This window comes from Falco cherrug, chromosome 12 (genome assembly GCF_023634085.1).
Source record: "Falco cherrug isolate bFalChe1 chromosome 12, bFalChe1.pri, whole genome shotgun sequence".
In the NCBI taxonomy this organism is placed as follows: domain Eukaryota; kingdom Metazoa; phylum Chordata; class Aves; order Falconiformes; family Falconidae; genus Falco; species Falco cherrug.
The window spans coordinates 17633030-17656767 of NC_073708.1; the positions used below are offsets into that span (position 1 = coordinate 17633030).

The 23738-nt window shown below is 45.4% G+C and overlaps 1 protein-coding gene across 3 annotated transcripts in view; it reads right to left on the reverse strand.

Annotated features, from left to right (window-relative positions):
* Positions 1-17581, reverse strand: part of LRRC8D (leucine rich repeat containing 8 VRAC subunit D) — a 53835-nt gene extending 36254 nt beyond the window's left edge. Inside the window, exons 1-2 of one of the 3 annotated variants that reach the window (XM_055724611.1) lie at positions 17293-17580; positions 5490-5629 (exon numbers count right to left, since the gene is read on the reverse strand). The gene's annotated coding sequence lies outside the window, so the exon portion shown is untranslated. Of the gene's footprint in view, positions 1-5489; positions 5630-16471; positions 16646-17292 lie in introns of those variants that run through there. The other 2 variants (XM_027814361.2, XM_055724612.1) reach the window with 2 other exon arrangements.
* Between the last annotated feature and the right edge of the window lie 6157 nt (positions 17582-23738).

Here is a 23738-nt window from a genome sequence, read left to right on the forward strand (position 1 = left end):
TTTTCCTTTTGTACAGAATTTATTTTCACGGATTCCCCACCCCACCCCCAATGTTTCAAACGTCGGTAATGTTATCACTAAGTTCCTTACGTAATTACTTGAACTTGTTTTGCAGACTGCCTGGAAAAAAACAATTTACTTCAAAAGGCAGCAGATTCAGTTTATGAGCAGAAAAACCACATTTTTTTGCCCAGCTCATGCAGAACGTAAGAGTTGAAGGAATAGGAAAGAGGCTAATGCCTTATTGATCAAATCAATTCCAATTATGCATAGAAAACTTTTCCACAGTTTCCAATAATAAAGTGAGCAAGAGCTATTTCATGAAATGCCAAGTCAGATGAGTGCAAAGTTTGGGAGTTTATTGCTCCCCAACAAAGGCCAGGATTTCATATATCCAGTCACCGGAGGCAGTAGAATGTTATAATTGCAAGCAAGCAATAGCACTTGAAATAATAAATAAAACTAGAGAAATGTATTATTTATTTAAATTTAAAATTTTTCTAAAAGAGGCCCATAAAAAGCTGTGGACAGAGTAACAAGCACTAAAGCTAAACCACAACAGCACTAAAATAATTAGGTAAAGAGCTGTTTGCTCATTTTTCCCCTCACAAATCTTCCTTTCTCCTCCCATCTTCACTGTCTGAGGTGCCAGGCAACAATGTCACAGACTTCTTATGGTGTGTCCTTTTCAATATCAAGGTTACTAGACAACATGTTAGGCCCATCTACGCAAGAACCACCAGGTTTTGGCAAGGCCAACTTTCCCCCATCCCAACCCAAGCCCTTCCGTGGTTTCTCCATTGTTGGAAGTGTTTCACCTCCCTGTGAAATGAAATCAGGTGCAGACAAGGATGGGCATACCTTACCCTTTGATGCTGAACCTCACTATGCTGATTTGGTGCTCCAGTATTCACAGCCAGCCTCTAAGAGAACAAGAGAACAAGCACACTGCAATGGTGCTCCCTTATTCGAGAGAGCATCACCTCCCAAAGACAAGGGATGAAGCTTGGGGGAGCAACCATATGTTGAGAATCTCTTCCCATCTATCCAAAACACGAGAACTGAAAGCAGGTAAACATTTCAAAACAGCATCACGCTGTGTCAAAACACACAGCTAACATTACTGCAGCCTACTGAATCTGGTACACATCCAGTAGGAAACAGAATGAAATACATATGAAAATCCACAACATGACATTACTCCGCTAAAGGTTCCAAGAGAGCACTGCTGCATTTTGACCCTGCTTAGATTTTTCTCTGCTATGGTAAATTCCCTGCCGATCACTGATGAATGCCAGCTCCCCCCTCCCGCCCGCGGCAGCCGGTATCGGTGCCCGTGGCCAGGCTCAGGCTGGCAGGAGATGCTGGCTGCCCACAGCTCTGCTTGCAGACGTCTGCCCAGGGGCACTGCCCTCTGCTATCGGTAACGGGCAAGCCTCCCACTAGGCAAAGAAGGGCGGGAGCAAAAACAGTGGAAAAACCACTGAAGTAGGGCTGTTTTCCAGTTTCTGCGTCTAACATTAACAGTGAAAATTCTGCTGGGAGGACAGAAAGAAAAGACAACCTGACGTGGAAGCTGTAATGTTGGGGTGAGGTACGTAGACATCCTTTTCATTGCACAGAAGTCATCAAAATGACATCTGTATCTACCTACTTTATATATGTATATATTATTTATGTATTTACCTAAAACCTAAGGAAAAATTTACTTTTTCCTTGAGGCAGCTTTGGCAATAACATTGTTGCAAGCAAAAAACAGTTTATCAGTTTCGTGGGGAATTTAAATAAAGTTAACTTGCCAATTAATAAACTTCTAACTGCTGTTTCTGGCACAGAAACACACCCACAGGGGAAACAGCCCTTGCTCTCCAATCCCCTCGCTGTACCCAGTCCCAGCGGGGCAGCAACGGGGCTGGCCTGTGGTGCTTCCCCCACTGGTCCCAGTCCCTGCAGGGTCCCACTGCTCCCTATGGCACACGGCAGGTCCCTCAGGTGGGCTGGGGAGCTGGACCAGCGCAGGGCAGTGCTGCCCTCCCTGCCAGCCCTTGCTGCCAACACTGTGCCAACCACGGCCGCACCAACACCAACACAACTACGTGCACACCCAGACCTGCGGGGGGCGTACCTCAGTGTTGGGTTAGAAGTCAACCTGTAGGCGAACGTCCAGGAAAGCCTGCCGTTTGCAACACATCTGGGAAGGGCACCCCCTCCCCCAGAGGCTGAAGGATGCTTGGAAACACACAGCACTTCAGGACATCCATCTTTTGTCTGCCCTTTGGTAGCCATTGGTCAAAAATTGATTTTGTTAAAAGACGATTTTATTTTCTTAAGTGAGCTACTCCTGGCCTCATCCTCCACCTCTGCCACAAGCTCACACAGCTCAAACACATAAAATACAAAGGACCATTGGCACAAGCTACACGTGGCACTCACTCCATTAACAGATCAGAACAAGCCGACAGGTTACCTCCCAACATTAAGTCTGGTATTGATACATTTTTGTAATTAACTCACAGAGGGAGCTGATGCATAGCAAGTGAATCTGTCAGACTCACCTGCCTCTGGAGAATGAACGCTGCCTTACACCACACAGAGGAACTACATGCTGAAATGCCGATAAAGCAGGGCACAAGAAATTTAAAGAAAATAATCAAGCAAATCCACCTTCCTTGGGTCCCTTCATTACTTCTAGAAGAAGGTCGGTATTGCTGCTTATTATGTGCATAGAGTAAACAAACAGCTTATATAGACAAGTTGTTCTTAAAACAAATCTAAAGCACATCAGTGAAATGTGATCCAAAACAAACCAGCTATGTTTGAGGATATCGCTATTTCCCCTGGTGCTACAGGATTCTGCAGCTGCAGAAATTCCTCTAAGAAAATTCAAAAGACCTGAAAGCTTATGCTCCCACAAAAGAGGTTTCCAGACACAAATATATTTTATATATATACACACACATATGCACTCCATCACAGTAACCAGACCAGAACACTTGCACAGAAAAGCCCCTAGCCACACTTTAACATTTTGCTGATTTAGCTGTATCAGCCAAGATTACTCTCATGCCAGCAAAAACCTTACTGCAGAAGCCCTTCCAGTGGCTGCAAAATTCTTCTGCCTGCACAAACCGCTCCTTTCATAGGACCCAGTTTAAGCAGCACCAGCAGAAAAATTCCTCTCGTAGCTGTAGGGGCACCTCAGGAGGAAGTGGTGAGACCGGGTAACGACAGCATGCACGCGGGAGGGGTGAAGGCAAAGGAGAGGTTGCATCAGTCTAGCTTACGTCTACAGAAAAAGGGAGGAAGCAGTAACTGCCATCACACCAGGTCTGTGCCAGCAGAAACTAAACTGCAAAGTCACAATCCTGCTACAAGAAGTAACAGCAGTAAAATCCTGCACACAGGTCAGACCGACCAATTTATTTTGATAGACGTTGCATTTCATTTTCTGTTTGGATTTTTGTGTCATGTTTTGTGTGTCATGCACAATCTTGAGAAACAGACTGCCTGAAAGCATAAGTGCAAGCCGTTCCATTTATGTCAAGTAGATGCTAATCCTATTTCCCCTCAAGAGGTGACTAAGTGTCAGTTGGGTTAACTGCTTCACTATTGATAAGATACGTATCACCATTTGCTAAAACCTATCTCAACCCCAAACCATCTGTAAAAGCCTCTTAATGAACAAAACCATCCAGGTATTTCCCCATCTAGGAGTAAACAACCTCTCTACTCTTCCTAATGAGCATCCTTATAATGCAGACTCATCCTGACTACATGGAAAGTACTCAAGAATAGAGAAGTGTGACTTAGATTCAGTACAGTTAATACAGACTGCCCTGTTCGTGTTTCTACTCAAATATAAATCTTCTCTGACCTCTTCTTTTCCTTTTTTTTCTTTGTTTTTCTTTTTTTAAATCAGATCTGCTGCAGGTTATCTAGCCTGCCACATCACATCAATGCAGAAACCAGTAAGGCCTGGCTGCAGAATTTAGGTCAGCTTGTCTGGGGAGTATGTAAGGTCTTGCACACAGCCATGAATTTCCTAGTAATGCTTCAATAATCCCTCTTCATCCTGCTATGCAGCTATCTCACTAGTAGCTGTTAGCTTTCCTCTAACTCCCCAACAAAGACTCTCCACAGGAGGGATGTTTGCAGGCAAATGAGCCACTATCTCTTCCTTGGGAAGCAGGAAGCTGGTTGTTGAATCAAATAAATGCTGATCCTTATTTCCCAAGACAAAGAAGTGAAGGATTCCCAATGCATGCTAGAAAAATACTTCCATTTTTCCACCACACAAGAGAAGATAAAATCAGACAGAGCTGGAAATTACCCCTAGAACATTAAGAATAATTTTCTTAACAGTTCATCTAAACAAACCCCCACTGTTCCCACCTGGGTGAATAAATAACATACAAATGTGACAAATGAATTCAGACAGTCTAAGGGACAGATGCTGCTATTTCTGGAGAAAAAGCATCACTCAAGGTGAAAAACATCATGCCTCTTCAAAAAACTCTTCCCTCTAGAAGTGAATTGCAGGCCACTACCATCCCAGCATTATATGAGCATACATATGTAGCAGCCCTGTTCTTAAGGAATCTCTGAAGGTGCATAAAAAAAAAGTAAAGTTGTTTCAAAACATGGTCCTCAGAGCAGAAGCTCCACATAAACTGCGAAGTACAGTTAGGTAAGAAAAAAATAAATTGAATACAATAAACCAAAGCCTTGAACTACTCTGACTGTCTTCATACAACAAGATGAACCTAAGTAAGTCTTCTTAAGTATGACAACCTGAAAGACTTGAACGCAAGAACAAATACCAGTTTCCGGGAACAGTTATGGGAATCCAAGGAAATAAAAACACAACTAGCAAGCTGATAGTTGGTTATGTCTTAAAACCCATCAGACTGCTACCTTTCTGTGCTCTATGGTTGCCACAGAACATTGGGCTCCTCGAAAGCGGGTGCTTATATCTGCCTGTTAGAACAAAGAATGAGGCTGACTGAAGAGTTTAACCTCCAGACACCAAACTGCTCTTCAGCATTCAAATGTGTTAAGAGTATTCCTAGTCCCTTCTTTCCAACTCACATGGAGCCTGGCTACAGGTATTGGCAAACACATACTGAGCTGTACTGCACGTTAGATGTGTAAATCAAAATACCTCTGAAAACATAAAGTTGTATTTGTTTATGTTTACCTCAGATCTGTTACAGAACTCAAGCTTGTGCAACCTGCTCCAGGTGAACCAGCTTTAGCAGGGGGGGTGGACTATATTATCTCCAGAGGTCCTTTCCAACCCCAGCCACTCTGTGATATAACACACACCCAATGCCAGGTCCACAGGTTACATGGTTGTCATTACTGGGCCACCACCGTATCACGCATGTTTAACAAAATTTTTTAAGGAACGGAACTCTATTTTTATAACTAAGGATCATCCACAACTTCAACTCAGCATCAGACAGCTTTTCCCATTCCTGGCTCAGTACCTGATCAGGCTGTGCTTTTCCTCCTTCCTCCTCTGGCTTCACCTGGGCTGAGCGCTGGTTCCAGGAGGCTCCAGTGACAGGAATACCAAGCCAGGCGCTGACAGTCACTTTCTCATTTTGACAAGCACCACGGACTCTTCCTGCATAAAAACAAACTTCTGTGAATCAAAGTGGCCAAAAATAGCGTTGATGCTAGTGGGGCGTCAAGAGAAACGGCAGTCTGCAACACGGAAGCAGAACGTTAGTCATTCTTTTGCCACCAGCACCTTATCTCTGGGGAAGGCCGAGTGTACCCTTAGATTTGTAATTTCAGAAATACTCTGAGTTGTCCTATTCTTGAAGGGTGGAGATCCCTCAAACTAGCCATTTGCTATTTCCCACATATATTCTTAAATACATCGGCTCATCCAAACTTAACCAATAGCACTGCTATTTCTACACTGCCACTTCTCTACACCACCACAAAAGCCAGACAAGACCCCAATGATGTGGTAGCTGCACACTGTGTATGCTCCATGCAACCGCTTTGATCACACTCGAACTGCTGCATTACAGCAGTATGCCAGGCAAGCAGCCCACTCTGAATCAATGAGCTGCCCGGAAAAAAACACCTCTATTGCTGGCATGAACAAAATGGAGAAGAACCAGGACTCTCCTCCCTCCTCCTTCAGCTCAACAGTTCCACCAGCCAAGATCCCAGCACCGCTACCTTCAACTTAAGTGACGCAGAGGCTCCAGGGCAGAGCAGAGCCTGCAGATGGAAAGCAACAACTCAGCAAAATGAACAGCCAGACTCCAGCAGGTAGTTCATGAGTATTTATTTTAGTTTGCTGCTTATTAAGTATGCCTCGTTATAAATCAAGCATTTTACAGTAATTGCCTCCAATCAACAAACACCAAGAAAGTTGCTACGTAGACTGATGCTGTTTCCTAACTGAAACAAGTCCCCTAGCAACAGGCACAACTCTGCACGACTCTCCGTGTGCAGCAGGCTGGCCACCATTGCCTTGCTGCCCTTTTCATGCCTCTCCTGCCCTGGCTGCGCCCCAAGCACCGCTGCTGTGTGCCCAAGCCCTTCCTAGCACCGCCAGCCACCGCACACTGCTGCCAGGCTGCAAACGCCAGCACAGCAGGGCACTCGCTATAAGGCTGGCAAGCCCCAGCCTGGCTGGCAGCAGCACCTCACCAGGAACCAGGGCTGCCCTTCAGTGTGGGGGACACTCCACAGCCAGGGCTCAAAGGCAGGGACAACGAGCTGCATCCCCTGCTTCAGCCATCAGCCCCCAGCCCCTTGCCTCCACACCAGCAGTGGCTGCAGCAGTGAGCTGCTCTGCCAAAAGGTCTGTGCACAGCACCAAGCACAGTGCACTCACTCACCTGAGCTGCTCCCAAACCACCGCAGCAAAATAAAAAATAAAAATAATAATAATAAAAAAAATATCAGTCAAGCACCAGCACCCCACCACCAGCACATACGTCCCTCTTAACTTATTTTCCAAAGCCTTTTCAGGGTTGGCACCCACTGGCACTCAGAAACCCACAGGAACAAGCCCTGTGTCATGCTTTCCACTGAGAGCATTTTAAAGGTCAGCAGGAACCTGCTGTTCCAGGTTTCTTCTTAGCAGTAAAGATCCAGGATAAAGGAGATGGGGAAGGCACTGCCAAATACACAGATAAAATATGCATCTTAAATAATTTCCTCCTTCAAAGGGGTCAGGGTGGTCAAGTGGTCTTGGGAGAACTAAATCCCTTTTTGCAGCATACATCACCAGAACTGGAGTTTTCAGAGACTGTTGGTTTTTAAACACGCAGAGGGAAAAAAAAAAAAATCTCTGACTAGATACTTTACAAAGGTCTATTGCAAGCAGGTTTCAGAACAGACCTTTGGATCATACTTTGAGCTCTGACTGAATGTGCTCTCACAGCCACAGGGCCATTCACCTTGGCTGTTTCTGTAACCTTTTTTCACAAGGTCAGAGACCCACATAAGAACGGCCTAAGCAAAGCTTGCCATGCCCTCCAACCCCTTCTCAGCAGCCACGCCAAAGGCAACGAACAGTTTTTGAAAACAGAAGGCAAAGGCAGCATCCATCTCCAAAGTAGGAGGGCTGCATTTTTTGAAAATGCATCAGTGCTTAAGGAAAAGCACCACCACCACACTTGGGAAGGCATGGAAGAACAGGACAGCTTGTCTTCAACGAGTTGTATCACAATCTGAAAGACTGCTGACATCCATCACCACCACCCTCCCCTTACCAGAACAGACTGAGCATGAGTTGGATCATACCTGGAGGAGAGGTGGAAGGAACAAATGACAAAGCACACTCATAAGACTTTGGTTAAAAAAACAACCAAAACAAAATACAAAACCCAACAAACCTAACAACTACCTAAGGCAGAAATTCTCATATAAATCATATCAGCGCATAAGTACATGCTTGGGCAGAGCCAAGACCAGTGAAGGAATCTTCCCCACAGTTATTGCCACAGAAATCCTCCTGGATGTTATTCCAAATCTCATTTGAAAAATTCTCACTTTATGCTTCCTCCTTCAACTCCCTCTCCCATTTTGAAGTGACAACATCAATTTATTAAAACAAAGCAATGTCTTACTTACAGAAACATCTGCTCTGATACAAGAATACGCACCCATTGTTACAGAGTCAGTATGTGGAACAGTGGGTATGAAGGTTAGACATGTACCACTTCTCTTATAACCTAGTTCCCCTCTGGCACTCATTCCCTTTAATCCTCTCTTTTTTTCTTCCAGGTCCTTTCAGCATAGGGAAAGACTTACACCCCATTTACACCAGGGTATTGGCATCACCCACTGCCAATTTTACCTGAATCACAGCCAGGCACTTGGCACTTCAGGCATAACACGTGCAACCTCCAAATGCCACGTCCTATATACTGTAGACCTACATGTGGCAGCCTTCATTTGTACAGTCACTTGATCAAACATCTTTTCCACTACGGAAAACACCACTTCTGTTGCACTTAACAGAGGTTGCATTTAACAGAAACAAATGTTCCTAACAGAGTGAAAAAATCAGATGATGCACTTATAGAGCAAATTATTATGAATTCTGTAAAGAAAGAGGAGGGAAATGACAGTATTTTGGGGAAGTAGAGAACCTGGGGGAAAAACCTTCAGCTAATAAAATAAGTGAAGCAGTTCCAGACATTAGAGGTTTAATTTCAGCACAACTGAGTAATTTGGGTTCTAAACGTATCTCCAAGTACCCAGCCAACAGCAGACATTTGACAATCACTTTGAAGTGCCATCTTCCTCCCTTGCTGCTGCATAAGAAAAACAACAAACCACCACACAGCAAAAAAGTCATGCCATCAAAAGAAAAAAGAAACACCAAAACCAGCACAGAAACCTACTGTAAAAGTATTGTCCAAAGCAGCATGTAACCTAACCAGATAAATACCAGATTTTGTTGCTATCTCCGAGTGAGGTTTTGCAACCTGCTTAAGCTGCTTTATAGCCACCCTGCTGCTAAACACTCCAACTCTCTCCCCTGGTGTGTGCCTGGGGGAAGCATCCTGCCTGACCAAGGTAGAGGCAGGTGGGCAGGACCTCCACTTTCAACAGTAGTGCAAGCTCAGATTTGCTCCAGCTGGTCTTGAAACCACACTCCCTTTGGAAAGCACCTTAGGCATTGCTCCTACACTATGGGCGCCTACAGGATCCCACTGCTGCTCCCTGCAGAGTTCATTGTCCATACTGGGGCCTTGCTGCAGCTTTCCACATGTCACTCAACACCCCTTTTATTTCAGGGGCCCCCTGTGATTCTTTCTTTCTCTTCGTGGCCACCTCCTCTTGCCCTCTCCATGAGCCAGGGGCTGCATGCAGTCTTCTCCCTGCTTTCTGTCTTCTGTTGCAGAAGGCAGGAATATAACCAAGACATTAACGAATCAAACCTTGCTGGGCAAGCAGGCAAAATCCCCCAGCGCTACAGGTAATCCACTGTCTGATCTGCAGGCAACAAGAGAGGGGGCTGCTGGTGGTAGCTCTGGTATTACGCTCTTTAGCAAACAGCAAGCCAGGTCCAAGATCTTACCAGTTCAGGCAGCAAGCGGGTAAATGACCAGACACTGAAGATGAGGTGACAAATCAGCAGCAATCAGAGCACGGAGGGCTGCCATCCTCTCTTCATTCACAAAAGGAACAGCAGAGGAGGAGCACCGCGTGCCCCTCACACTGACCAGCTGCACACTGGTTGTGACCGGGTGCTCTGGGCCACTGTGCACGTGGACAGACCACGATTTTACAACACAAATCAGACAGGTGCAAAACTATTCGACCAAAACCAGGCCTGCACCAATGCAACAAGTAAGTTTATAGGTGCTCATTAAATTTACTGTAATTAATACAGATCCCTGCGTGGACATGCGTATTCCTCTGCAACATGCTTTCAAGCTGATTGCAAACTGGGAGAACCTTGCCATTCCGCTGTGAGCATGAAAATCTTGTTTCTGGAGATGAGACTCCCTCCATCAAACTAACAAGTTTCATACACTTTCCACATGCAGAGCACATACAACTTCGAGTTTTAAGATTTTATTTTATACACATTCACACTTATCTCAATGGTTTTGTTAACTCCTTTTCTTTGCCACAGTGTTACTATTTTCTTTTGTATTTTCGCATGCCTCTCGTTTTTATTTTCTGGCTTTCCTACCTGCTTTACTACTTTTGTTCTCCTGTAACTCTGGCCCCAGCAGTTTCTTTCTTTAAAATCTGTTTTGATTAGACTGATTGATGCTAACAAGGACACTCTTAAATTCACCTTTCAATCTAGGTACATCCTAAATCAAATTACAGTAAAAATAAACAAAGCGTAACCACAAATTTTAACCACTGGAAATAAGAGTCTTGTCCAAACCACTGCATTTTTCATTTTCCTGATTTATTATTAGTACAATTCTGTCTCATTCTTGGTCCACTCTTTTTTTCCAAGAACCACTCTTCTCCCATCGTTCTCCTGTTAGACACTTTGCTACCCGCGTTCCATGGGGGCACTAGCACTGACCAAGGTCACAATTCCTGCTGCACCAACAAGCATTTGTGTATCTGCATTCCTCCACTTCCTCATTTCAAGAGTCAACAGATTTTTTGTCAGAAGGACAGAAAAGGAGAGGACCCAAACTATCAAGCACAGTCTTCCCCTTCTGCCTGCTAGCAATGCTAAGGAGGTAAAACAGTGAAGAAATTTAGTATGGGTTATAAACCAGCAAATGTTACTTTAAAAAAACTCAAGTGCATAAAAAGTTTCATTCCTCTTTTGTCAGTTCCTCCTCTAAGCTAGGTAGTTTAGGCTTTATTTCTTAATTTAATTAGACAGAAAGCAAGTACATTAAAGTTTCTGGATGGCAGCCATTGAGAGGAACCCTGCATATAGGCTTCTCAGTTTGTATTTTTAAACACCAGTCAGATTAAGCGTGAAGTCTGGTTCCTCCGTGCATTTTTGATGAAGGCAATTGCTAATGCATGTGGAAAGCATTTGTGACCATAGCAGTACTTGAAAACAAAGCAAGCTAGTTCACTACCTTGCACACTTCTCACTCAAATTTTAATACAGAGACTATCAGACCAAAATAATTCCTATCCTCCCTTTCCACAATCTGTACACAAACCACTATGTGCAAATATGCAAGATGGACTTTTTTTTTTTAATCATTCACTGACATTTGCATTGGTTTAGTGGACAAATTTATATTGAACAATCCAAATGACATCAGCTTAACAATGTGTTCCTCTGTGCAGGACTGCAAAGGCGACAAAATGTCTATTACATAATACTTCTGTCTAAAATATTAATATTCGCAGAAGCAGCTTTTCAACCGAAAGGCTATTTTCAATGATTAGCAAATTAGCGTTGTATAAGCTTGGGGTTTTTTAATCACTGCATTTAAGACTGATAAACTATAGTTTTTGCTCACAAAATAAAACAAAATCAACTTTGCGTGTGCACATATCAAGCTAGATGAAAGATCTCCCTGCGTTTACCAGCTTTTCTTTTGACCTTAAGGTACTGCAAAATTACAGAACTGCCTCCATCTCTAGCACACACAGCTTCAGCACGCCTGCACTAGGGTTATTCCAGGCATGGGTGTTCTTTGTACAAGTTCTCACACCAGCTGAAAGTACCTAACAATGGCTGAAGAACAGATAGCTATTCAGACATCATATTCATACACACATCCTATGCACTTGTTTTCTCCTTAAAACTATAATCCCAAGTTGGAAGATCACTGCAGCAAGAAAAGTGCTTCAAACAAAGTCCACCCAAAAAAAAAAAAAACAATGCTGCTTTTAGCGGGCATGTTGGTATCTGTGGCATTGGCCACACTTAAAAACACTAGAGGTGCAGCAGCCTTGGCTTCTGTAGAACCCAAGGGCGATCAAGAACACCTTTTTTAGAGAAACTTATCCCAGTGCTGACTTGTAAAGAATGAAGTCCAAGGAGGGAGTGGGGGGGTAGCGGGAAACCACCACCCTGTATCTTGGCTGTGGCTCTGCAGCCATTAGGTTGCACGGGGGCGGGTAGCAGCCTGCCTCGCTGCTTCACTGCGAGGGCTATAAAGAGCCTTTGTGTCTGATTTTTTCCTTTCTGTGTGTATATCTTTACATAATGGATCTAGGGAAGAGGTCCATCGGGAGCATCGCGGGTCTCCAGCAGATGCTTCAGGACATTTGTTGTAGGTCTCCATTTATGGTTGGACTTGATGATCTTAAAGGCCTTTTCCAACCAATATGATTCTATGATTCCATTTACCAGCTCCATGCAAGTACTGCAGATAAGACATCCTGCAATAGACACCTGTATTTAGGTGGCCCCACCTATGGTCTCAATATACAGGGGAAAACATCAGGAGATGTGACTCAAGACAGAAAAATCCTGAGCAAGTGAATAGAAAGGGATTTTAAAACTCCAGTTTTTGGAATAGTGCCATTTTTTCACATTTAAATGCACAGCAAACAGTTTGAAGAGATGTTTGATAGGAAAAGGTAGCAACAGCAGCAGTCATGCCTACCCCTTGGGTCTGAGAAATCTTCCATTGATGGCATTTTCCTAGTCTTCAAAGGAGAGCTTCATAAGACAGAACACCTGAGATGCCTAACTTTTAATTAAAAGACCACATACAGAGAAGATTCTTTTTTTAACACTAACAAGGAGCAAGGCAGATCACAAAAATCAGAGCATTTCTTTTTCTATTTAGATATATATATATTTTGCATACATAATACAAAATGCAGGACCACTGTGAATAAGGTAATGGCTACCCTCACCCACTGCTGGCTGCCACATGCTTTCAACCTGGTTGGTTTTACTGCTGCTTCATCAGTTACCTTCACCAAGAAAAGGGTCTCTGAAAGAAAAAAAAAAATTAAGGAACAAATAACTTTCCTCCTCCCCTAAGAGTAGCTGTATGTTACATCATGATTGTTTCTGAAGTCTGGAATATCACAACTACTTCAGTCTTAGAATAAATCACTTCTGAGGAAAAAGCTCAAGTGGAAAGAAGGAAAATTACAGGTAGCAACAGTTTTGAGACTACACAAACAACTGTGTTTTCATATCCTGATTTATACTTGCAGAAGAGGAAGAAGAAAAGGGAAGGTATTTCTTTGAGCTTCTCTTCCTATCTCATTTCCTGAAGGGAGACAGGAACCAGTTCTGGCAAGACTGGAAGAATAAAGCTGAGCAGGATATAGAAATAAGTGAAAAGAGCTTCAATTCTTTTAATTAAAAAGAAATTTGTGGCAAGAGAAAGGCTGAAGCAGTGTCAGTTAAAATTAATGATGTGGAAATGAGTATTACTGATGGTATTAGAAAATGCCAACTTGACTTGTGACGCACTTTCCCTTTTAACATGCCAAAACTCAAGATGATTCTCAAGAAGTTAAACACTAGAAATACTGGCTTTGTTCTTCCCTAAATTTTTTTTGGAATCTCTGAGGGGAAAAATTGTTTGGCAAGCAATCAATACCTATTCTTTGTTATATGGTTAAAAGAAAATTGCACTCAATTTGCTTAGACCAAAAGATCTTGAGCCAAACCCATCCCCAACACAAGCAAGTCAGACTTTGAAAACACATAGCTCAAAGTGTTCTCAAGGCAAGAGGTACAGAGTAGCTTTGAAACACTAATTACAATCAGTTTTACAAATATAACGCTGGTACCTGCTAGAAAACTGCATTTGACAAACATCCTTCTCTGTATTTCAGCCCTTGTCTGGCAAATACTTACAAGCGTAGGCCCACAGAACCTCAGTATCACAGCCAAGAATAAACTTTCAAGTTCAAGCACTTTTACCATGACCCCAGAGAGCCTCATGCATGCATGCGTTGTCCTCATGAGCCTATACATGTGTGGAAAATTAGTCATGTGCACAAGTCTTTGCATGGTGAAGTCCACAGACTTTTCACTGCTTGTTATAAAAAGATGTTTAAAATGTCAGTTATGCAAAAGCACAGACAAGCCTTTATCTAAATGTAAGGTTTCTGGGGAAAATTATTGCCATTTTCCTTAATACATCAATAGCTTTTTTTTCTACGATATAATCTTCCCACCACAAGAGACAATAAATGAATAAATAAAACAGAAAGAAAAGAGAGAAAAAAAACAAAAGGAGAATTGTGTAGTCTTGTTTCAGTGCTAAGCAAGAAATGGGGACATTTAAACAGCAGAAACTGAAATAGCACGTTTGGTTCGTTCCACTTTATATGTTAACATTTGGGTATAACATAAATACTGCTAGTTGTGTTTTATAAATATTTAGGGATCTACAACAATTATGAATTAACTGGAAGATACGGATTGTTTTTTTGAAAAGAAATGAAAAACCTTCAGAGTTCATTATTTGGTAAAATACTAACACCGGAACTCCCTTTTGTTTACATCTAGTTGACAAGCTAGTTCACTGCATTCCCCCATGACACCATTTGTGACTCAAGCTACTTCTCAGTAAAGCTGCCCCACACCGATTAAATGCTTTAAGCCTCACGACTAATTCATCCTCAGTGATCACAGCGTCCATGTCACGGCATCAAAACTCCCCTCTGGCTCTTAGAGGTGGAGAAGAAAGCAAAGGAGACCCTGGGCTGAGGACTGAGTCAGTGCTCTGCCCGCCAGATGTCCCAAGCCAACCCACTGGTATGCAGCAAAAGGAGGAACCGACACAGTGGCCAGTGGCATCGAGAACACAAGGAGGAAAAGAAACTCAGCCAGTGGTACAGGACCCCCAGTTCAAAACCCACTTACTCCCACTGACTGGCTTCAACAGATTTTGAATGGGACCTCAATACACAAAAGGAACAGGAAGACTTGGAGAAATTAGAAGAACTAACTTCAAGGCAGGAAATTTCAGTACAGTTACTTCTTATAAAACTGCACCAAGCCACAACACACATGGTCACAAGTGCTTTTGACCACAGGGACATACATAACCTTTTCTTCACTAGCCTTTATTTTATAACCCTCCTGTCACTGGCAGGACCTATTGCAGCCATATCACCCACAACACTCGCTTTTTTCTCACTCTCCAGGCACACGCAATCAAGAAAGCTGTCCACACACAACATACAGTTGTGACATCTCCATACCACCACCTACCTACGGCTACAGAAGAGAAAGGGGCTCGTCTGAGGCAACAGGAATACTGGGCTATAGAACCAGAATACAAGAACTGTATTTTACATGTGCAGTTATGTGTTAGCACAACATACACTAGTTAATCTTTCCACAGCAAGCACCTAAATGCTTTCGCTCTCTTCGCATCATTATTGTACTGGTTTGTTCCTATTAATAATTACCTTCCCGTGACGGCTGCACGCAGACTTTCCCCGTTGTTGGTGCTGCTGCTTTACAATGCCTCCTCCAGGTCTGAACACACTGGACAGACTACTGTCCCCTCAAAGGTGTCAGGACTGGAGCAGATGTCTATTGCGCACACCTGGATCTTACAAAATAAATTACTGCTTAATGCTGCTCCCTTCCCCCTGTCACCTCACATAGCCTTTGTAAACTTTGGATCTTTATCAAAGTCATCTTGACTGCAAATAACAGTATCTATATTTAAATATTCCCTGCTTATTATGTGCAAAACAGATACAGCAGACATAACAGACTAGTGTTTTCCACGTCGAGCAAGACACAGGCAAAGCAACAAATGAGTTTATTATAAAGGCAATGCTTGCTCAGAAACACGGAAGAAAATGGTGTACAGCACAAAAAAACATAGCCAGAGTAGCATATTCCTAGGTCAGGACCTTATAAATCAGTTTCAGCTAACAATAAAAGGTTTATAGGGGATTTGTAAATCACAAAGAATGAGTAGGATCCTGACCTCTGAGCAAGCCTTGGTGAATTAATTTAAGATGGCAATCAAGAGCAAATAACGTAACACTAACCTTCTATACCACCAATCCTTACCCTAAGTTTGAAGAAAAAGGGTTTCCTCTGCCACCAGGAAGACTGAGGAGGAAGAAAGGGGGAAAAAAATTTAAAAAAAAGGCACAGAGAAAGGAATTTAGCCACCCCATCTGGGATGAGAGTGCTTTTTTAATAGCTCAGAGCTGCGGGATCAAAATCTCAGTGCTGTTCCTGCAAATTTCTCACATCCTAAAGCCCGCTCTTCCAAACAAGAGGGCATAGCCATTCTCCACCTTCAGTTTTAGAGGAGAAAAGATGATCCTTCCCTACCATGGCTGACAGACATAATGCTGAAAAAAATCAAAATACTTCTCTAGGCTATTAGAAAAAAAGCTGTAACTGACAATGCTTATGAGTAGCAGGTACCCCAAAGCTAGTACCGGAGATGTTTTGCTCTCTGCACCAGCAGCTAAACCAAGTAAAACATCACTTTCAGCACCACCATTACAGGAAGTACTGCTGAGACTTATTCCACCAAACAACAGGGTGGTTACCACTACCGTCCTCCATTTTCAAGTCTGAGTAACCTACCTCATGGCTCTTACACACTGGGAGCATCCAGAGAAGAAACTGCCACGGGCTGCTGGCGTGCTGGAAACCCACAGCCTGCATCCCCCCGACCGCAGACCAGCTTCCCTGAAGGATGCTGGGCAAGTCACAAGCTTTCTGTGCCTGAATTGGTGTTTGTTTAACAGCAGTGGCGGCACTTGTAACGGGGACGGGGCGGGGGGGAACGGAGGTTGAAAGGCAGAGGAGCTGCCGTGCCAGGCTCGGGGATCCTCAAGGAGCAGGAGTCGATATGGCCACGTACTGGGGAGCTGGGAGGATACGTGCCTCGGGAAGCCAGGGGCGATCCTCCGGCAGGGGCTGGCGTTGCCCCCGGGATGGGTTCTATTGACAGGTTTAGGCCCCTTGAACCCGCGCGTTGCAGCCCCCGGCACGGTTGGCCCCACACAAAGGGCACCCGGCTGGCGCCACCCGCCCGGAGCTCGCACCGCCGGCCCCGGGACGGGGCTCGCTTTTCTCCGCCGCGTTCCCACCGGCACGCCGTGCTCCCAGCCCCGCCGCCCGGCACGGCCCGGCACGGGGCACGGCGGCACGGCCCGCGGGGTGCGCGCCCCGAGGCGAAAGCACAGCGGGGGGTCCCGGCGGCGGCGCCCAGGCTCGGAGGCGCCCCGGGCACACCGGCGCCGGCAGCCAGCGAGCGAACCGACCCAGGCCGGTTTGAAGGCGGAAAAAAAAAACCAGTAGGCGAGGGCCACGGAGGGCGCGGGGAGAGCGCGGGGAGAGGCGGGGGGGCCGGGGCCGGTGTCGATGCCGCCCCCTCCCCGCCGGCCCCGCGCGCGGCTCACCTCAGGGACGGCCCCGCGGGCTGAGGGACCCCGAAAGCCGCCCGGCCGCGCCACGCCGGGCCGGGCCGTGCCGTGCCGCGGGGACGCAGACCTTCTCCGGGGCGGTCACTCCCGCGGCGCTGCCATGCGGGCGGCGGCGGGCTCGGAGGGGAGGGGGAGGCCGGGCCGGGCGGGCTCGGCTCCTAGCAGCGCCCTGCAGCGCGCTCTCCGTATGCGGCGCGCACCCGCATGGCTCGGCGCACGGACAGCACCGGCTGCCGGCGAGGGCCGGCCCCGCGGCCCGGCGGCGGCCAATGGCTCCCGCGGCGCCGCGCATGTGAGGGCCGGGCCGGGCCGGCCCCGCCCGCTCGCCCCCCGCGCAGCCGCCGCGCTCAGGTGCCTGCGGGCCGCCGCGCCCCGCTGGCCGCTGCCTGGACCGGGGCTCGGCCCGGTACTGCGGGGCACGGGGGCCTGCGCGGCCCGAGCGAAGCCCCGCGCGGGGGTTGCCTGGGGCATCGGGCCGTGTCTGCAGGGCGCAGCCGAGGCTGCAGGGCGCGCTCAGGCTAGCAAAGCCATCGATGGCCGCTTCTCCTGGTGCAGGTGAACGAAGTGTGGTGCGTGAGGTAAACAAAACAGCGACACGTTCCAGTGATGCGTTCTAACGATATAAAGTGTTGGGAGGAAAAGTCAGTTCTGTTGCGTGTGCCCGAGCCGCTGGGGGGAGCGGGCAGCTCCAGGCGGCTGCAGCGGCGGCCGGGGGGGAGCGCACGGGGCCATCCCGCCGCCGCCGCCCCGCAGGCGGGGGAAGGGGCCGAACTGAACCCCGTCCTCACTCCAAAATCCACGGGAAACTTGTTTTTTCTCCTGTAACTGAAAGGGCACCAATATCCTGAAGCCTTGGTTGAACGCTGACCAGACGAGTGACCAGATCTGGGTTGTGTGTGCGGGGTTAACTAGCACTGAGTAACCTGTTACTTCTGAAACTATATTGAACTTCATCAAGAATGGAATTAAAAAAAAAAATACTGGCTCGTCTTCTTCCCAGTTTGCTTCATTCCCATGGTTTCTAGGAACTGGAGGAGATGGGAAATGATCCTTAGGTGCTTGTTCAAAACAGCTTTATGGCTCTTTAAAGACTGAGAATCTCCCCTCTGTATTTGCAGATGCATTTTTAATCAGACTCTCTGGTCTAAATGACTGTAAGATGTATCTAAGGTTACAAACAAAAGCACTTCTTAGCAGCAATTTAGCTTCTGAGACCAGAGAAAATCAGGCCAGCTTGTCCTGCTCTCAGCTGTTCAGCACTATTTTCATAACAAGAGTTTTCATCTGGTGGAGAATTTTAGCAGAGTTCAGATTTAGTCTGATGAGCTGTCAATTATTTTAAGCTTTGATTTTTAGTACCTTCATCTGGCCTTTTAGCTATTTTCTTCCCTGAGATCATCAGCACTCGTGTTATTTTTGGCCAGCTTTTTAGACCTCACTGTTTCCTCAATAAGGTGAATTTATTCTCTATTTATGTATTTCTGCTCTGACCCGGTGGCCAAGTCACGCAGGGTGTATAACACTGGGGCTCCACAGTGATGTAGGGTTAATAGAGATAAAAGCAGTCCAATCTGGTTAACATCAAGGCGAGTGAAAACAGATAATAACAAGAGCTGCTGGCTGGGAAACCCTGACTCGCAGGCAGCTGGCAGAGAAATTCAAGCGGAAGAAAAAGGATTTTTTCAAATGCCAGAGCTGGTCAGAGCTAGCTGAATCCACATTCACTTGGCAATCAAGACACCTTGCCAAGCCGAGGCACACCAGCAAAACAAATGAATAGTTCAGGGGACCCGAGGCAGAAGACACCTGGAACTGGGTAGATCCAGATCCAATTAGAGTCGCTTTCTGACAGGGCAAACACAAGTGTGAAGGACTTACCTCCTACAGAACGTATGCTGGGCTGCTTGCTTTGTTGTTTTTGTTTCCCCTTGTCGTGATATGTATTTAAACGTAACTCTTTATTTATTTATTTTAAACTCTTTACATTCCTTTCTTTCAAGCTTCCCTAGCAGAGACCTCTCCCACTGTCTCAGGTTTGGTCTTCTCTGGGCTCAAGCCTAAGTGCTTTTGGGCAGCTCTTTCTAGATTGCTGTTTCTGGCTCTGGCTGCCTAGGACATGCTGAGGTGGGATAGAAGAGAGAGGAGGAGGGTTAAAAACCTGAAAGAGCTCAGTTTCAGGCAAACATATGTCCCAGATGTTCTGCTATCCTCCTATAGTCTATAGGGTTATTTTAGCAGAAGTACAAGTCAGCCAGCTCCATGTGATAAAAGAGATGCCAGAAAAACAGAGTCAACAGAGGAAAAATGGCTTCTTTCCACTTGCACAGTTTTGACGTTGGCCCTTTACAATTAAAATAAACTAATATTGTTATTTTGATCTATGGCTCAGAGGACTGAATTAGTGATTACATTAACAAGCAATTGCAATGCAGCCATATGCCTCACAGGATAAATTGGTGCTGTTTGTTTTTACAGCTGTGCTTTAGTTTAAATTTTTCAAATTCCCTAACCCTGACTAGCCAAAAGGTGTCAGATTTTTCCACCTTAGCATTATTCCCATTCTCGTATCATTAAAACACTTCAGAAAATATCAGTTTCAATAGAGTTATGGTTTTGCCCAGGTTGAAAAGCTGACAATTTACTCTGAGATAGTTTCCAGTTCTTTCTTGCTCTCAACGAACCATCCTGTGCATCTCAGATATGCCTGCTTGACATTGTCCAGCAGGTGTCCAAGCTCAGTCCAAGGGAGCCAGGTGCAGGAGGGACAGCAGCAGAAGGTGAACATAAGGAAGAGATGGTGCCAAAAATAGCGAGTGCCAGCGGTTCCTCAGAAACTGCAAGGAAAATCCATACTGCAAAATGCTTCAGTCCTGGCTTTGAGTGGTCTGACAAATTTTTCTCCCAAGCAAATTTAAGATGAGGGGGAATATTCCAAGGTAGATGAGGTAGTTACTTGGGAAGGAGTGCAGATGGCAACATAGAAGAGAGATATGGGCAGGGAAATGGCTTTCCCCTCTCCAGAAACACGGTGGTTAGGCTTCATGGAATGGGCAAAGCTTGAAGGAGAAGACTCCAGTTTAAATAAGGAGGAGGATGCATATGAGTCACTTGGATACTGGCCACCTTGTCCCAAGAAAAAGTGTTTCTAAGTGCTGAACAGTTCATCCCATGGTCCTCATCCAGGACACATGGGCAGGAAGATGGGGTTGGGGATGCACTCACGCTTACCAGTCCCAATCCTGCCACTTGCAACCCACTCACCCCTTAGTGCCATCTCTGTGCCTCACAGCCTCCCGCAGTGGCAGGCTGACTTTCCAGGCAAAATTAGGCAATGTGTTGGCAGCTGGTTTGTTGCCCTGCAGTCAGATGATGTTGGCAAGGGCCTGCTTTCCTTGTGCCTGCAGCTGGCTGCGGAGAGGCTCTTGCATGGAGAGCCAGCCCAGGGGGTGGGGCGGGCTCCACTCCTCCAGAGAAGAGAGAGAAACCTGTCACCCCAGGGCTGTGCTTCTGCACTGCAAGGCTGCTGCAGCTCATGGTACACCGTGACCAGGACACAATGTCAAAGCTTTCAGAAAGTCTTAACTAAATTAAGTCAGAAAATCTTTACTACAGTTTTATTGACAATCCCAAAGATATGTAAGAAAACCAGAGCAGCATGTTTTTCCACTATAAAAAGCATCGCAAAACTTTGTCCCTACCATGCTAGGTTCATTTATAATTCCATGAATTTGTAATTGTTTTTTTAACCTGCCAACCAACTTTCTTTGCTACTTTATAAGACCATCTTAAATAATTATCCAGACCCATGTTACCACTTTTTCTGAAGACACTTTATTATGCTTGTCTTCAAGTGCCACCAACAGCGGTCTCCATGTTAAAAGCATGGTGACCTTTGGAGGCCTTGCAAGCCAGCCTAGTCTGACACTGAGCTGCATCTCTTTCCCTTCCTGGTTGAAAAAAGTCACTCTCTCCTTACCTTTGCTTTGTGCTGAAAAAAGGAGGACTCCCTCTATCTTACAACATGAGAACGACTGTTTAGATTAAAAGCAGTTTCTTCCCCCTTGTAATTGCATCCAGAACCCCACAACGTGCTCTACTGTCTCTATTTCATTTGTGACAGTAAAAAGCCACTCACTCAATGTGCAATGCGGCCATCTAAAAATGGAATAGAGATTTGGGGGACGAGGCCTCATTCTCAGCAAGTACCTTTGTATTTTGAAACAAGACGAGCAGCCGTGTCGGTGCGCATGTTAAGCAGCGCTTGATTAACATAGCAGATCTAGTTTTCACTTTTCATCCGGTGGTTATATGAACTAATGGCCCATCTGCTGCATTCTGTACTTATCAATAAAGGACTATGTATTCACGAAACACACAGCATCATCTAAGACGGAAGGGAGGCGCGGCAGGAAGGCAGTAAGCTGTGCTGTGGGCAAACACCATCATCACCCACCCCTCACCCTGACTGTTCACCCGACCAGGGCTTGCTTTTGGCAGAAGCAGGAAGAAGGTTGTGCATTGCTTGGTCAGCCCAAGGTAGAGCCTGTGCCAGTCACATGTAATGCCTGGTAACAGGGCAGCTTCATACTCAGATCCCAGCTCAGCAGCATGCCAGGTGCCACCATGGAGGTATCGGGTACCTTCAGATCTTCAGAGCCAGAGGGCTGGGGTGGGGGGCTTAGTCTGTGACTGAAGTAGTCCGTTTCATCTACTTAGCTCTTCCTATTTTCTTGATTTTGCGCTTTATTACTTGTGTGATTGCTAGCTTTTCTGCTCACCCTGGTTTCCACAAATACTAAACGCTAAACATGGAAGCTGAATAGGAAATAAAAATTAAAGCCCTGTCATAACCAGAATTAGCAAGGTAAGACCAAAAGAAACTTTCAGCTGTCACAGCTTGTCCAGCCCAGCTTGCTGGAATGATTTCCCTACCTCCTCCTGGGACATTTTAGACTTCTTTCTTCAAATCATGCCTAAAAACCCTCTTCCCTCTTCAGATCTTGATTGGCTTTCTCAGTGAAATGGCTGTAGCTCTGTGTGCAAATGGCTGACACAAAACCTAAGTGCCCCACCTGGATCTAGGAAAATGGTGGTCTTTAAAGAAATCACAAGCCAGTTATCTGCGGAGTGCTTAGCTATACCTGTGCTAGCACTTAACCTTTACTTCCCCAATACCACAGTTACAACAGTTAAAGCTTGCTGATTTTGTTATTCCTTTAGAAGAAGTTTTCTTAAAATAGCCTAGCCACAAGGGCATAATGAGGTGCACAGCTGGGCAAAGCTTTCTGAGCAGCAGGAGGAAAAAGAAAGAACATATGCAGGACCAAAATGCTCAGAGCCTGCAAATGACTGCTCGCCAGTCATTCACATGGCTGAAGATTAAGGACTTTGCCAGCTGGACCATTAAAAAAATAAAGTTGGGGAAGACCAGGCAAAAACAGCAGAAAAAAGGGGTAAGGGAATAATATATCATTTATTTCTTACATGCTGAATCTTCTCTCTGTCTTCCTATTTTCCCATGGAGCAAAGAAACCACCAGTCATTCTGTAGAAGGAGAACAGAGAAAGATTATTTAACAATGGTGATTCTTAATCAGGGACCTAGAGGCACTTGGAGATCTTTTCCCACCTCTACAACTGCAGCAGGGCTGCTATGTTTGTGCCTGGGAGCCTACAGAACCCAGGCTTGCCAACACAGCACTAAGAGAAGTTGATTTTGCTTGAAAAGGCTAGATTAATCTTTTCACTTTAACTGCAGCACCTTCTGCTACTTAACATGTACATATACTAGATCAAACAAAATTAGTCATTCCATTCTAGACACTCTACCCAAGGGAAAACATAGCAACAACATGATATAACTCCACCTCTGAGGTCTTCTTACCAATACTTTTTCAAATGCAATGACAATAAACCAAAGTATTCCAGTTCCTAGAGCTTCTATAATTAGATATCCACTGTCAGTTTAGCAGCAGGCTATCCACTCTAACACAACACACCTTAAAGATCCCAGGTATTCCTGCGATTCCTAGCCACAGCCATGGTGGCCATCAGCACGCTCATTTGAAACATGCTTCATCTTCTGCGGAGGAGTATTGCACATGTGTGCAGCGGCAGGGAAGCAGGTTACTGTAATCTCCAAATCATTATCTTCTCTGTGTTTATCTTGAATGTAAATTAATTGGAGAAAGCACTGGCAATATTTTATGTATTACGCAGCAATTAATTCCCTGCCTACACTGTATAGCCACCACAAAACAACTAAACATATACCTTCCCCCAGCCCTCCAACTTAGGTTATCACCATACGGAAACAGGTAGTGGGAGAAGGAAGGTCTGATCATGCCTTAACCCAAAATAACGTTTTGCTCTGTCAGGGTAATTATACATTCTGACATCAGGAACTGAAATTAGCAGATGGTT